Genomic DNA, 15,526 nt, shown 5'->3' on the forward strand with positions numbered 1-15,526 from the left:
CTCCTCAGCGGTCTCTGGAATTGGTATACCAATTACCCCCTACTCTGCCTTGCCAGCCATGCCCAACAACAACCTCACTCAAGACATGGGAGTCATTCAGCCAAGGCAGTGTCTTCCTCTGCTTTAATGTTACTTTTTCCTCTTTCCAAATAATGTTCCTTTAAGGCAAGTCACTAAACTGTACCCAGACTTCAAGTAAAAGAAGGTTATTGGGAGTAAAGTGTATTCATTTACCTCCCACTCTGAGGAGAATGCTGGGAAGTGGAATTGCTGAGTTGTATTAGTATCAGAAAGGTCTCTTGTATAATAATCTCGTAGTTCTGATTACAAGTCTACTGCTATCTTACCTAGTTTGTCCTTGAGAATACTCAGAAACTCATGATTTCTCTTTGATTTGCTATCATCATTTCGTGCTTTGAGGGCATTTCCTTACTCTAAGATAGTTCATGTTGCCTTGAACTCATTTTTTTTAATTTTCTTCAGTTCTTATACTTGATTAATTTCTCTCTGTGTGTCTGTCTCTGTCTCTGTCTCTGTCTCTGTCTCTCCCCGTGTGTGTGTGTGTGTGTGTGTGTGTGTGTGTGTGTGTGTGTGTGTGTGTGTGTAGTCCTGGCTTTCTGGCTTTCCTGGAACTTGCTCTGTAGACCAGAATGCCCTCAAATTCAGAGATCCACCTGCCTCTGCCTCTGAGTGCTGGGATTAAAAGTGTGCACCACCACACCCAGCATTTATTTGGATAAATTTTACTTTTATAATATTTTAAAACATTTCCCTGGTTCTTGATATATATATAACAAGTGCCTGTCGTTTTTTATATAACTTTCATATTCACGATTCTTTATGTTTTTCTTAAAGATTTCTGTCTGATTGCCCTCTAAATTTGTGTCACTATATCCAAAGATTAACAACGACTCGCTCAGACTGCATCAGAGAAGCTTCTTTGTGAAGTGGATGGAGAGTCACAGCTGGTCAAAGCGAAGAGAATAAGAGACTGCAGGAGTGGTCAGTCACAAATAGAGCATCCATATCTTACCACCTTTCCCAAGGTGTGGAGACTATTGCAGAATATGTGGTGGAGAGTGTAAAAGTCGGAGGTCTAGGAGGATCAAGACTAAGTAAAACAGTGTCTTCTGGTTATAACAGGATTGCTACTGTCTTGGTAACTGTTCAACTTCTGAGAAGATGCAACATGGCCAAAGCAACTCTATGGAAATAAAGCATTTAACTGGGGGTTTGTTTACAATATCAGAGGTTTAGTCCATTATCATAATGATAGGAACTGGAAACAACCTAGATGTTCCTCAAACAATGAATGAATAAAAATAAAAAAATAAAAAATAAAAAAGCATGGTACATTTATACAATGGAATATTTCTCAGCTGTTAAAAAAAAAAAGTCATAAAATTTTCAGGCAAATGGATGTAACTAGAAAAGATCACCCTGAGTGAGGTAACCCAGACCCAGAAAGACAAATATAATATGTACTCACTTATAGGTAGACATTAGCTTTTAAGTAAAGGATAGTCATGCTACAATCCACAGACACAGAGAGCTAAGTAACAAGCAGGGCCCAAGGGTTGGAGGCACATGTATCTCCCTGGGAAGGGGAAATAGGGTGGATTGGGGGGGTGACTGGGATTGGGTGGGCATAGGAACAGAAGGGATCAGGCATGAGGTGAGAGAGATGGAGGGAGAGAATACTGGTAGAGACAATTGGAATAGGGAGATTTGGAGGGCAAAGTAGTAACATAGCATAGTGGACACTCTTTGGAATTTCCAAGAGTGACCCTAAGAAGTCCCCTTATCAAGCGGGAATATGGGGCCCTAACTGTCCATCTTCTATAACCAGGCTCTTAGTAGTTGGAGTGGGACTTCAACCCAGCCACTAGTCCTTTGACCTTCAATCTATTCTGCCTGCAAGATATGCCGAGGTAATGGTGGGTGCAGAGTTTGTGGAAGTGGCTAACCAATAATTGGCCCAACTTGAGTGCCATGTCATAAGAGGGACTCCACTGCCTGAGTGACCAAGAACCAGAAGCAGAACATCCACAAAACACAGAATATACCCAAACATAAGTGGAAATATATATAAAATAAAGTAAAAAGTCAATGAAATGATTACTAATGATGTTCTGCTATATCTATTGACCAGTTCCTAATGCAGTTGTCATCAGCTAGGCTTCATCCAGCATCTGGTGGGAGCAGATGCAAAAACCCACAGCCAACCATTAGGTAGAGCCAGGGAGGAAGGATTGTAGGAGCCAGAGGGATAGAGGACACTATAAGAACATGGACCACAGAGATTGCTAAGCAGGGCTCATAAGGGACCACAGAAACCGAATCAACAAACTAGGACAGTGTAAGCCTGAGCTAAGTCCTCTGCATAACATTATGGTTGTGCAGCTTGGTGTTCTTATAGAACTCAAAGCAGTGGGATGGGGGATGACTCTGACTCTTTTACCTGTGCTTGGTAACCTTTTCCTCCTATTGGGTTGCCTAGTTCAGCCATGGTATGAGGGTTTCTGCCTCTGCTTATTGTAGCTTGTTGGGCCATGTTCAATGGATATCTCTGGGAAGCTGTTCTTTTATTTTTTTCTTTTAAGGGAAACAGAGTAGGAGTGGATACTGAGGAGAGGGGAGGTGGGAGAGGAACTGGTAGGAGTAAAGGGTAGGAAAATTTCAATTGGTATGTAATATATGAGAGAAGAATAAAAAAAAAAAGAAAAGATACACCAAATTTCCTTTGTGGATACAAATATCTTAGACATGAAAATGCCAATTCTGGATAAAATGGGAGAAGCAGGCTCTATGAGTGATACCTCAACTAAAGATGCTATGAAAGGCTCAGAAACCAAGCCCACTACTCCAGGGGCTACCATTGTACTTTTTACTAAAATTTATACTAACATAGTTTTAGTCCATGAAAAATATAGCAAAGCTAGTTTTAATGACTACCCATTGGCCCTTCACTATTATTTTTTATTTGTATTCAGTCATCCTTATATTAGGAGGCATCTTAATAAATTCACTATATCTTTGTAACATAACTTGGTATCATAGAAATATGTTTCCTTTTGCTAGGATAAAGTCCTATCAGAATGAATAGAACCAGAAATTATAATACTAAGCAAAGTTAGGTAGACTCAGAAAGGCAATGTGCATGTCTTACATGTGAAACTTAGGGGAACTAACCTAAACAGAGAGAACACGAAACAAAGAAGAGCTATGAAGTAAGAAGAAACGAATCAAGAAGAGAGTCCTATGAGAGTTCCCAGGAAGGATGGATACAACTGATTTGTTGTTATATGCATTATGAAAATTTCACAATAAACCCATTATTATGTATAAGCTGTGTATATTAATAATTATAAAGTTTAAATTTGATTTGTGCTTAAAATTAAAGAAATGCATACCAATAAGAAACAAGCCAACAAACATCGTCAACAACAAAACTGTGGAGTTGATTATATGTTGGTCAGTTGCTCCTGAACAGGAGGCCCATCCTTGAGTGGTTGATATATCCAGGGTCACTCCATTGGAGAAAATGGATTTTTCCCTCTCCCAGCAAGTGTACACAACAGGCTGGTTGTTAACCTTTACACTAGTGGATAGGTTTTCATTCATTCATTCATTCATTCATTCATTCATTCATACATACATTTGAACAAATAAAATAAAATGTAGTTCAATAAAACAAAAAACTATCTGTTAAAGTTAGACAAGACAAACCAACAGAAGGAAAAGAGCTCAAGAAAAGTCACAAAAATCTGAGACCAGCCCATTCACATATACAGGAATCCCTATAATAAACTGGAAGCCATAATATAAATACAGAGGACCTGTTACAGACCTGTGCAAGCCCTGTACATGCTGCCTTAGTCTCTATGTGTTCATATGAAATTCACTTGTATTAATTTAGAGAGCTTTGTTTTTTTGCCCTCTAACCCCTTTGGCTCTTAATCTCTGCTCTGCCTCTCCTTTAAAATATTATATTTTTAGAAGCTTATTGTTTTCAGGCTTTTGTTTAAGATCTTCTACTACCCTTTAGTCATAAAATAGGGTCCTATTTTATTCTTTTTGTTTGTTTTTGTTTTTTTTGAGACAGGGTTTCTCCATGTAACAGCCTTGCTGCCATGGAACTGCCTCAAACTGACAAAAACCCCACTTCCTCTGCCTCCTACATGCTGGACTTAAAGGCACGGGCCACCACCACCACCTAGATTCCTGTTTTATTCTGATATCAATTTTCATTTACCTTTTATGCTTTTACATTTTAATCCATCTGGAATTTATTTTTGAAAATAACATGAGGCTAACATGCAGCTTTCTTCCCTCCTTTACATACAGATAGACAATCTAGTAATTCCTGTTATCGTCAAATATCACTGTTCCCAAACTTTCTGTTGGGTTTCATTTATCTATTGGTTTAGTCTACTAGTTCACCAATATGGCACAGTTTAAATCACTGAAGCTCATAACACTTCTCAGTTCTTATTTGAGCATGGATTTTCCTCTGTACATGAAGGGTAAGAAATCCAGAGACCTTGTTTATGCTTTCTCAACCTCCACAATACTAGCATTCTGGACCAGGCACGTCACTGTGGATTGTTGTGGTGGTTTGAAAGAAAATTCCCCCTATAGGGAGTGGCTATTTGGAGACATGGCTTAGTAGGAGTAAATTTGCCCATGTTGGTGGAAGTGTGTCACTGGGGGGGGGGCGGCGCTGTAAGGTGTCCTATGCTCACAGTGACATAGTTCACTTCCTGTCATCTGTGAATCAAGATGTAGAACTCTCAGCTCCATCTCCAGCACCATGTCAGACCGTGTGCCACCACATCCTGCCATGATGACAAAGTACTAAACCCCTGAAACTATATGCCATTCCAATTAAATGTTTTTGTTTGTAAGAGTTTATAAGAGTCACAAGAGTTATGGTGTTTCTTCACAGACATCGAAACCCTAAGACTATACTCTTGTGAACTGTGGGGTGTTTTGCAGTGTCTCTGACTTCAAACTAGTAGATGCCAGTTTCACCAACTCTGCATCTGACAACCAAATATGTCTCCAGACTTGGCCGAATGTTTTCTAGGGTTAAATATGTGTCACTTGTAAACAATACTCTTAAGAATCCTACTGTAACTTATGCTTGTATTGGATGTGGTAATTGTGGAACATTACAGACTATCTCCTCTTTCTCCTTGAAATTAGGTTTTGATACATAACTCACTTGGCCAAAGAATCAGGAGGATATGTGGTGTGTGTTTTCATTAAATGGATACACCTAAGAGCTAGTTTTCATACATCTTACTGTCTTTTTCCCCTATTGGAAAGATAGATTGAAAACTTCAAAGGATCTTCAACTAAGAGTCTGACTAAGAAAACTGAAGCATGGTATAAAGTGAAAATTTCCTTAATACATAGTCATTAGAATTTTTTGCATGGTGAGGGGAAGAATGTTATGTTGTGAATGACACATTGAAGTTTGTATATAAGAGAAATGGGTTGTGCCTTTGCACTAACTTAGAAAGTTCCTTATTCTTTGTGTCTTCTGTCCCTGATCTATCACCAAAGCAGAATATGAGCAAACAACCTGTGGCAACCAGTGTGGTTAAAGGGAGCTTTCTGCAGTTGCCGGTAAAGGAACTAGACATAACTGGGTAGCCAAAGGATGCTGTTTCAGTTTCCATCAGAAACAAAGGCACCTGATCCCTTGAATCTATGTGATGCTTTCCCATCTGCAAAGATGCTTTAGATTAGAGACATCTTACCTCAAAAGGCTCCCAGGAACAACAATGCCAATGTGAAAGAAAACCAACAGAATGACTCCATAGAGTTAAGGGAGGGAAAGCAGCAAAGAATGACATTTAAACTGGAAAGTCAATCAAATGTGGGCTAGCAGAACTTAGGACTGCTAGAAACATTCCATGAGTAGGATGTGTTGGCAAAAGCCTATGATCCATAAACTTGGGAAACAGAGGAAGGAGGACAATTTTTAATCCAGAAAGAAAGTGGGGGAGAGATGTGACTTAATGATGTAGTTTTTAGGTTTATCAATTCTGAAGTCTAAATTTAACTGCCATCATTTTCCTTCTAAGATATGTCATATTCAGCCTTTACAGTATGTTTTCTGTGCCTGTACTTAGCATTTTTCTATACTTTTGGCTGATTCTATCTCACATAACCATCAAAGTGTGAATAAGAGAGGACCCTATAAACTGCCCTATATTATCTTCAAATCTTTGCAAATGAGACAAATTCTAGGGGAATTCTTTGAGAAGAGTTTGGATTATTCAGAGAGCCTCTTGTTCTCCACACCTACTTTGGAGTTAATTTCATGGAATGGAAACTATCTCTCTAATTTTCTAAATTGGTAGGTGTGTGGCCTTACTCACCAAGGAAATTTATTGCCTCAGAAAGTGGGAACAAATGGAATTGGCCCAGGCCCAGTATAACTCCAGCAGGTGAACAGCTTTCCCGCCAAGCAACATCAACCCTCCTCCCTTTAGTTCTTCACCACTTACTTGTGATGGACTCCTCACTTATATCATAACCATTTTCCACTCAGTTCCATTGACTCCTACCAGACATTGATAGAGGACATACAAATGTCTAGAGGACACTAGTGCATCTCATTCCGAGACCTGATTTTTGTTCAAAGTTACTAAAAGGGAAGTCTTATTCTATGCTTTCCTGAAGTGTGTCAATACAATTGTTTAAAATCACAGTATGGAATGTCTACAAAAGCAAGCTAAGAATTGTGACTTTGTACACTTTTATTGCAGGAGTTGTGATAATAATAGCAAATTCATGATGTGTTACACTGTTCCAAACACTTTCCTGGACTAAGCATTTTAGGCTTCAGGAAAGTAGAGCATATAGCATTGGATTGCTAGAGGCCGCTGTTTGTTACTCAAGTGTTTTGTAAGTACCTGTTCAATGAGTGAATGATTATAGAATGCCATTTAGCCTTTATATCTTTATCAGTAGTCAGAATAAAAATGAAGTTCCAAGGTCACACATCTCTAATACACATATAGGAGTAGGATTTACTCCAATTATCCACTTATAAAGCCCCAAGGCATCCATTTGCCATTTCAATTTTATTCTGCAGAAAACACAGTTAAATTCAGAAATGATTTCCACAAAGATCTACCCGTCCCCGGGACAACTTAATCCACTAATTACATGTGGCAAATATAAATCTATCTCTCTACCATTCAGGACAGAGATGTAAGCGCAGGGTAAGGAAAGAGTGTCATGTCTGGGAAACTAAGACATAGAAGATTAGAAAATTATAGACATCTTATATGGCTTCATGGGATTGTCCCTGCAGCATCAAAGCAATTACACGGGTCTCTCTGTGCTCATAAAGCCCCATTTAATCGCTGACACTTACAGCTGACCTCTTCTTGGAAGATGACAAAGAACTGATTGTACAGGGCTTTATTAGACAATTAAACAGGTGAAAACTTCTGCATTCCTTTTACATTGTGTCTTTGTCACTTCTGGGCACAGGAAAGCAGGAAGACACTTACATACCTAAGGAAGGCCATGCAATTCTGAGCCAGTATGGGCAGCTCCTCTTGGGGTGAACACTGGGGATGAATGCCTCCATTGTCAAGTGAAAAGGAGAGCCTGCAGCTGTTCTGCTGAAAGGTAAATAGGAGGGACCTTCTGTCCACATAAAAACCAATTCTAATGCAGCCGACATTCCTTGGACTGTCACATCAAACCATTCGTGGCATGAAAAAGCGCAGATTTCAATTTAGGTAATGTACATGCCGTTGAAGGTTAGCAGAGAACCATGACCAGGCCAATCCATCTTCAGTAGATTAATGTCTGGGTTAGGCAGGTATGTCATAAAACATGGCCAATGTAGGGAGACACGTGGGGCTGGCCTCCTTCCTTAATGCGTGTGATGCTTGCCTGTAAGAAAGCTTTGGTTCTTGTGGGTGGCTACTGCTTTTAAATGTTCCCTCTGACCCAGATAATGTCAAAACGTCTGAACGCATGTGATCTTCCTTTTCCAAAAGAGCATCTCTAATGTAATGCAAATGCACATTGGAGGGGAAACTCCAGCTGAGAAAATGAGGCCTTATATTTCTAAAACCATATACATGTCAGTAGCCCATTATTCTCCTGTTTTAAATGTAATTGCAGCACGGCTTTGAATGAATTCTTGAAATAATAAAATACATTGAGCAACAGTCACTGACTCTTGCAGTTATTTTGTGTCTGATCTTCCTCCTCTCTGTCCCTCCCTAGCACCAAAAACAGAAGACATTGTGGGGGAAGGTGGGAGACAAGGTAGAAGTGAAAGTTGGATCAGCTGTCCTGAATGTGTTCTCGGTACACAAGGTGCGAAGAAACCATGAAGCATTACACCTTGACTGCCTCTGAAACACTGATCCAAATGCAGGATGCACAGGCCAATTTTGCCCAACAAATTATTGCCAAGCAATTATAATACTTATAATTGTTACCATTGATAGACACTCCTTTCTTTTGCCACGTTTCCCTTCAAAGCAAACCTTTCCTACAAAAAGCCCAACAGCCATCATTTTGAAAGAACCTTCCAAACCACTTCCCATCCTAGTCATGGGAGCAGTCTGTCTCTTCTCGATAAATTTAACATGTGTATGGTACAGCCTTTATCACCATAATGCTGAATATGAAATGCCCATTTTTTAATTCAGTACCCTTCCTGGCACTCCCCTTCTCCACCCTTTCTTCCTCCTCCTCTTGCCTCCTTTAGCCAGAAATTCTCTGTGGAATTCTGCTTACGATAAAATTGAACACAAATTAAATTCAATACAGTAGATACTACAACTGGAAGACACCCACTGATCTCTTTACACATACACAAATGCATACACTTGGAAAGTAATTGAGATTACATCTCTCTTAATAAGTAAAATCAAAATGTCCTGATTTTCTTTGATGCAGGCTTGAAGAAGGCACAAAATAGACCATTTTAGAAATTTGAATGGAAAGCTACCCTGACTCCCACACCTCTTCAGGAATGCTGCCTCTTTACTAAATTACTGAATATCAGGATGGAATATGAATCTTTCATCTTAAAATTGAGCTCAATGGTTCCTTACCTGGAATTTAGGTTAAACTTCACAAAAGAAAGCCTGCTGTGGCTCAATCTTCAGAAAGCACTCTTTGGGTGATAGGTGATTGGTGATTAGATTTTCAGTCTGCTTTCTAGTATTTTGCAGGACTCAAAGTTCCATGATGAGCATCCACAAGGAAAATTTAAAAGGAGTCCATTGAAGATATCATTAAATACTTTTGGATATACATATATCAAAATAAGTTGTTTAGACTTAAATCACCTTTCTGTTTTCATTCTTTTTGTTGTGGTTTTTTTATCTATGTGAAGGAAATAGGGAAGGGGAGACTAGGAGAAAAGAAGGGAGTGAAGGAAAGTTAAGGGCCACCTTTACTCTGGCTTTATGGCTGAGCAAGCCATGTCTGACTACTCACAGAATGACATGGAGCTGCTCACATCTGCAGGGTTAGGCTGGCACTGAACTTAAGAATAATTCTTAACTCCTAGGTTATATGTGGAGAATAATGATGTTGGTCAGGGCTCCCTCTTTCAAAGATCTGTGATCTTCAGTGAGATGCTGTGCTTTCCTCCTGGGATCTTATGGCAGCCATGGATATGCACATCATCTTTGGGGAAAGCCATCCCAAACTGGGGAGTTGATGGTGATAACAGAAATATTAAAAAGAGACTATGTCTTCACAATTCTTTTATTGCATTTGTCAGAACTGGCTGTTATATTCCTGCCTATATCAAAAACTGGGACAGGGAAGAGTGTTACATTTGATTCACTTTCAAAATCAGAAACAACTTCCTAGAACTGTGCACATCTCTACTAAAAAACAAACAAACAAACAAACCACCACTGGAATTTTCTCCAAGTGGGGAAGAAGGATGGAGTGGTGTCAGGTAGAGACACATTAGTGTCTTACCCACTAAAGTACAAATGCAGTAAGGTGCTTCTAATGCCATTTCACTTACTTACCATGGAGCCTTCCACATAGAGACTCTGAGTGAATTGTTCAAATCTGGGAAGATGGTCAGCTAAATAGGCATTGCAATCTTTCGTCAAAATCAATTTTTGCATTCCACTGGGAGAAAACAGACTTGAATTAACTTAGGTCTTAACATTTTCCTCCCATTTAAGTTGGACATTGCAAGATACAGATTGCTTTGCACAGTGCACTTTTAAATTAGTTGTACAGAACCTTGATTATATATTTCAATAGAAATTATCAAAATTTGTGTTTAGTCTTCCAGCCAGCCCCTCCAGCCCTACACCTCCCAGGAGGTCCCCGGAACACACTGCTGGCTCTCCACTTCACTCACATCTTAATTGTTTCCTTAATGATAGTTGCAAATTAAGCAGCCCTAAGTCTTGGGTCACCCATCTAAGTACTTGGAATTTACCCCAAATCTCTGGTGTTATGCCAAATAATTTGTGTCCCAAAGCAATCAAATCAATCCTGTGCCCCGGTTGAAACTCCTTCCTTTGATGTCTCCATGAGCTCATCCTTAAGTATCTAGAGATACAGCACCCTTCCTACAATTGTCGCTTGGCTCCAGGCCACATGGATTTGCTGCTTCTGATCGTGTAATCCACATAATCAAAAGTTTTTCCACCTCAAGAGTCGGCCCATTCCACCTTATTATTCCACGTTGATTGCATCAGCCGGGGAACAATCATTGCCATGTGGGATCCCTTGCTCTGCTTGCTGACTTTTGGTGGTCAAACACAAGCATTTTCTTTCTCACTTTTGGGGTCTGCTTTATTTTAAATAAGTTTAAAGGTAACAGTCAGATAAACACTGTGGTAACATATACATTAAATGTGGAATAAAAGACAGGATCGGCTTGGCTGCTGTGCAATGTTGACATGAAAATTTGGGAAACTTATTTAAACTTTTTCAAATATCAACTAAATTTAAAATATAAATGAGATAATAATAGGAGGTTTGGAAGTATACATCCTTTACCATCAAAAAAGTTGATTGTTTAAAAGGATGATTTAATAGTCATTTAGAAGACTTTGGTAGTTCATAACAGGCTTAAACCAAATGATCCCAACACATTTGAGACAATGATGCCCTATCTCGACAGAGGCATTGCAGATGGCAATTCTCCTTTCCTTTAATATCACATATTCTAAACTCTAATTTAGGGCTATAGGTGGAACAGGAAGAGAAAGGTAGTTGAGAAAGCAGCAAACTGAATAGCCACATAGAATGGGGATGTATTTAAGGTGATGGAAATCTTCAAGAAGTCAGCAAGGAAGACTGGGCACATTCACTGGTAGCTAAAGTATTTAAAAATATATTCTGTTAGCAAGTACAGCCAAGCTGCCTATAGTGGAATCCTTAGATGTTTACCAAGGTGTCACCAAGAGCCCTGGAGGTTTCATCTTTCTTCAATTTATGTCACAGACTGTATTCATATAAGTCCCACCTCTTATCTGTTTTGCATCAAGTTGAATTTCTATCAACATTTGCAACCCGGAGGATAGACAAAACTAAAATTAGCTCACTGAAGTCTGAAGGGAGAGGCTTTCTGCAGATAAAAACAGTCTCTTTAGGTCCTCCAGTCTATGGAAGTTGATTAGTCCCTGCAGTAAGGAAAATTAAATTTTGTGGTTCAGACCCAGCATGCTTGATAGTTTAATAATACTGTGGCCATCGTCCAATGGCTGACAACCAAGAACTGAGGTACATTCTGTACTTTACTCCTCATGCAACACCTGAAAATCCTGGGGCGAATCGAACAGCAAATTAAAGTTCAGACAACCCTCCTGAGGCATGCACAGTAGACGGACCTGGTTCTAATGTTTTCTGGCTGAAGTCATAGGGGACGGAAACACAAAGTCTGGCCACCAAGCCCTGCTAAGTTCTAAAAGTGCCTTAGTTTGTAATGTGTTTCTTTTTTTCACCCCCCACCCAGTTTCTTGTAGGTTAACTGTGCTGAAAAGTTGGTGATGTTTTTCCCCTCCAGGCTGAACAAAGGCCAAATTGAACACTTAAAAACAGCCACAATGAAAGTCCTACAAACAGAAACGCATGCCTGTAGGATGGGAGAGCCCTGAATTTGGAATCTCACTTGGGGAACTTCTCCAGTCTGAAACAGAGAGTACACTAGTTAACAATCCAAAGACTCTCTGAGCCCCATGTGCAAGCTACACAAAACCAAGAAGGCAAAAGACTGTGCAGACCATCTTTTTTATATTCTTTTTAATATCAAATCTAACTTTAGAGAGTATTTGAAGACCAATCTGATCAAAGTATATTACACACAACACACACACACACACACACACACACACACACACACACACACACACACACTTACACCTTTAGGGTGAGAGAAATCCATAGTTAATCTCATTATTTTAAAAAATTATATTTTAAAATTTCTAAACAATCTTTATACTTTATAGGATTTATGATGCTTTGGTTAGATGATAGCCATTGCTTCCCAAAGAAGCTCCAAGAGAAAAATTTAGGTATCGTATTTACATAGATTGAAAACAAAGAATGAAAAAAATGAGTTCAAGCAATAGGCAGGGAAGGGCCTTGTGTTAGTTTCCAACTGCTGATATGTATTGTTCTACAAACTGAATGGCTTACAGTACAAATGGATTCTGTTATTTTTCCAAAGGCCAGAAATCCTACAACCTAAGTGCTAGCAGTATCAATTATCATGGAGGCTCTCCAGACCATCAGAAGCTTTGTCCTTTTGGCCTTCCTCAGATCCTCTGCCTTCAGCTGCACATCTCCGGTCTGTATTACCATCCACCAAGACTTCCTTCTTACCAGTACACTAAATCAATGTGCACACTTCAGGGTAACACTAGCATCCTGAAATCCTCAACAATGCCTGGAAGTACCCCTCCTTCATTTGTGACATGAGGCAACACACCCACACAATGTGGGCATTGTGATGTGAACATCTTCTGGGGCTGCTATTCAGGCTACCATAGGACGTTTCAAATTAGAGTATCTTTTGAACTCAACTTTTGGATGTGGGAAGCGTGGTATACACCCTTTCTGAATAAATGCTATGGAGCGAGCATTCCTATGCTACTCTGAGAGTTCACTTCTTAAATTTATGTGTTAGTGCTTTCTCTTCCATTTTGAAAAACTTCCAGAGCTGAACATGATCTCAAATAAAATGCAAATACATCTGTCCAAAGTCTCCACCGTGGACTGTCCAGACACTCCAACTCACTATTATTTCTCCTAACATCACATGCTCACCTGTGGTACACATTCTTTTCATGGAGCTTTTCTTAAGTTGCTCCCCACAGTTTCCATTATGTGTTTAGCACTTTTAGCCCATTGCCCGAGTTGTCCTTCCTAACCTCCTAACTTCATAGAATTTCTAAGATCATTTAAGTCAAAATAGTCATCATTAAAATCACTAACAGGTACCCCGGAGACTGAAGTGACAAAGAAAGTACCATGCATCACCTAGTTACTTTTTGTTTGTCTGTTTCTGACAGACTATGTGGTCCTGGTTGGCCGGGAACTTACCATGTGTATACCAGGATGGCCTAAGAATTATGATATTCCTCCTCTCTTTGTCTTCTGAGTGCTAGTATTGCAGGCATATGTTGAGTTTCAGCTTTATAAGGAGGGAATATTAAATCACTTTTTCACTTCCAGATGAAATACTCTAAGTAGAGTATTTAGCAGAATCTAGGACTTGAAGCCAGATCCAGGCTGATTTTCAGTTTATACCACCAACTCATTCTACCATGAAGGCCTTTATTCACAAGTGTCTCCCTTTGACTTTTCTTCCAGGCTCTGATTCTCCTCTGTGGTATTTGTCCCAGACTATATGGAATCATAATTATTTTATAATTGTCTGTAATTCTGCAGACTCTCAAAAATGATTCTTATTTTTCATTTTATTAGTCTACTTAGATGCCAACAAGAAATAATCATCATTTATTGAGTAACTGTTGTATACAAGGCATTTTCTCATTTATATTATTTCTGCTGTATGTTCATTTTATAAAAAGAATTATTTGTTTCATTTAGCAGATGAAGGCATTGGAATTTAGCAAAAATACATAAATTTCTTTGGCAACATATCAGGTCAGCATGATACTCAACCCCATATTCTTTCCATATGCCTTGCCACATACACACTCAATAAATTTTTGTTGAAGTGAAACAAATATCACTGTAGTGTAACTATTGTGAAAGATGTCTCCCTTCGGGAAATGGGAAAGGAAGGAAGGAATTTGCCTTGAGGTGAATACTTCCTGACTGCCAAAAACCATAGGAAAGCAGAGATGGAAGAGAGAATTCTGTGAATTCAGTTGTGTGTTAAGGCCATCAAAACACTCTCTATGATAAAAATTCTGATATTTTAAGCCAAAACTTGCTCAGAAGGCATTATTTTACCCTTTGCTAAATGAAAAGTACCTTACATTTGCTTAACCAAGAGAAGTGATTGAAGTTTTATTTGTGGATAATAATTGAGCAAGCCTTTGGTATGTGGTTCACTGCCAAGTGGACACTGTTGGTTTCACACAGATGTAGTTAGAGATGGCAAGAGCCATTTACTGGGAAAATGATAATGCAGTTAGATGTTGTACTGAACCCAAGGGCGAGATCATTTCTGTTGTGCTGTTTCACAGGCCTGTGGCTAAAGTCTGTTTGTCAGCCCATTGGTAGTTCCTGTGTGGCTGATGTGAATTCACGGGATTCTGTTGTTGTAGGGGAATATTTGACTTCATTTTCCATGAAAGCAAATGATGCAAAGATTTAACATCCCTAAGTTTCTATTTTTCAGACCCATGGTTCACTTTTTCAAGTCTACAGAATGTGTTCTTCTTTATTTGACTTGTTTAAATGAAATGTTTATACTTTAAGGCAGTTATCTCACGCATAGGAATGCATGCTAAGGAAACATTAAAAAGGCAGAAAGATGGACATTTTTTGCAACATTATTTATAATCACAAAACATTGGAAAAACCCTAAATGTCCAGCAATGGATGAACTCTTGACAAATTACTGCACATCCCTCCTAAGGGAATCTTTATGCACCAACCAAGTCTATTGGGAAGGTGGCTCAATAAATAATTCATAAAGACATGCATGGGAAAGGATCAAAGTAGAAGAAGCTGGAGAGGCTGAGTGCAAGTCCATTTAAAGTGGTTCATTTTACAGTTCAGCAGGAATTTCACATGCCCTGCCAGGCTCTTCTAGATAGGTCAGTCTATAAAGTCTTCAACTGACACCCATTACTTTACCCGGGATTTCCCTTTTCTTTCCAGTAACAAAGAAGTAGAGGATTCTGCTCCACTTCAGTCATCCCTGTATGTTCAACCAGTGGCTGATGATGGCCTATTGCACAATATAGTATGATGTTTTCTGTCTGTGTCTAAGGAAAGCATCTGAGGCATCATCAGCTTCAATAGGATTTGGACGGGACAACATCATATTTGCTCTCCAATAATACGCAACAGC

This window comes from Cricetulus griseus, chromosome 2 (assembly GCF_003668045.3).
Source record: "Cricetulus griseus strain 17A/GY chromosome 2, alternate assembly CriGri-PICRH-1.0, whole genome shotgun sequence".
NCBI lineage: Eukaryota > Metazoa > Chordata > Mammalia > Rodentia > Cricetidae > Cricetulus > Cricetulus griseus.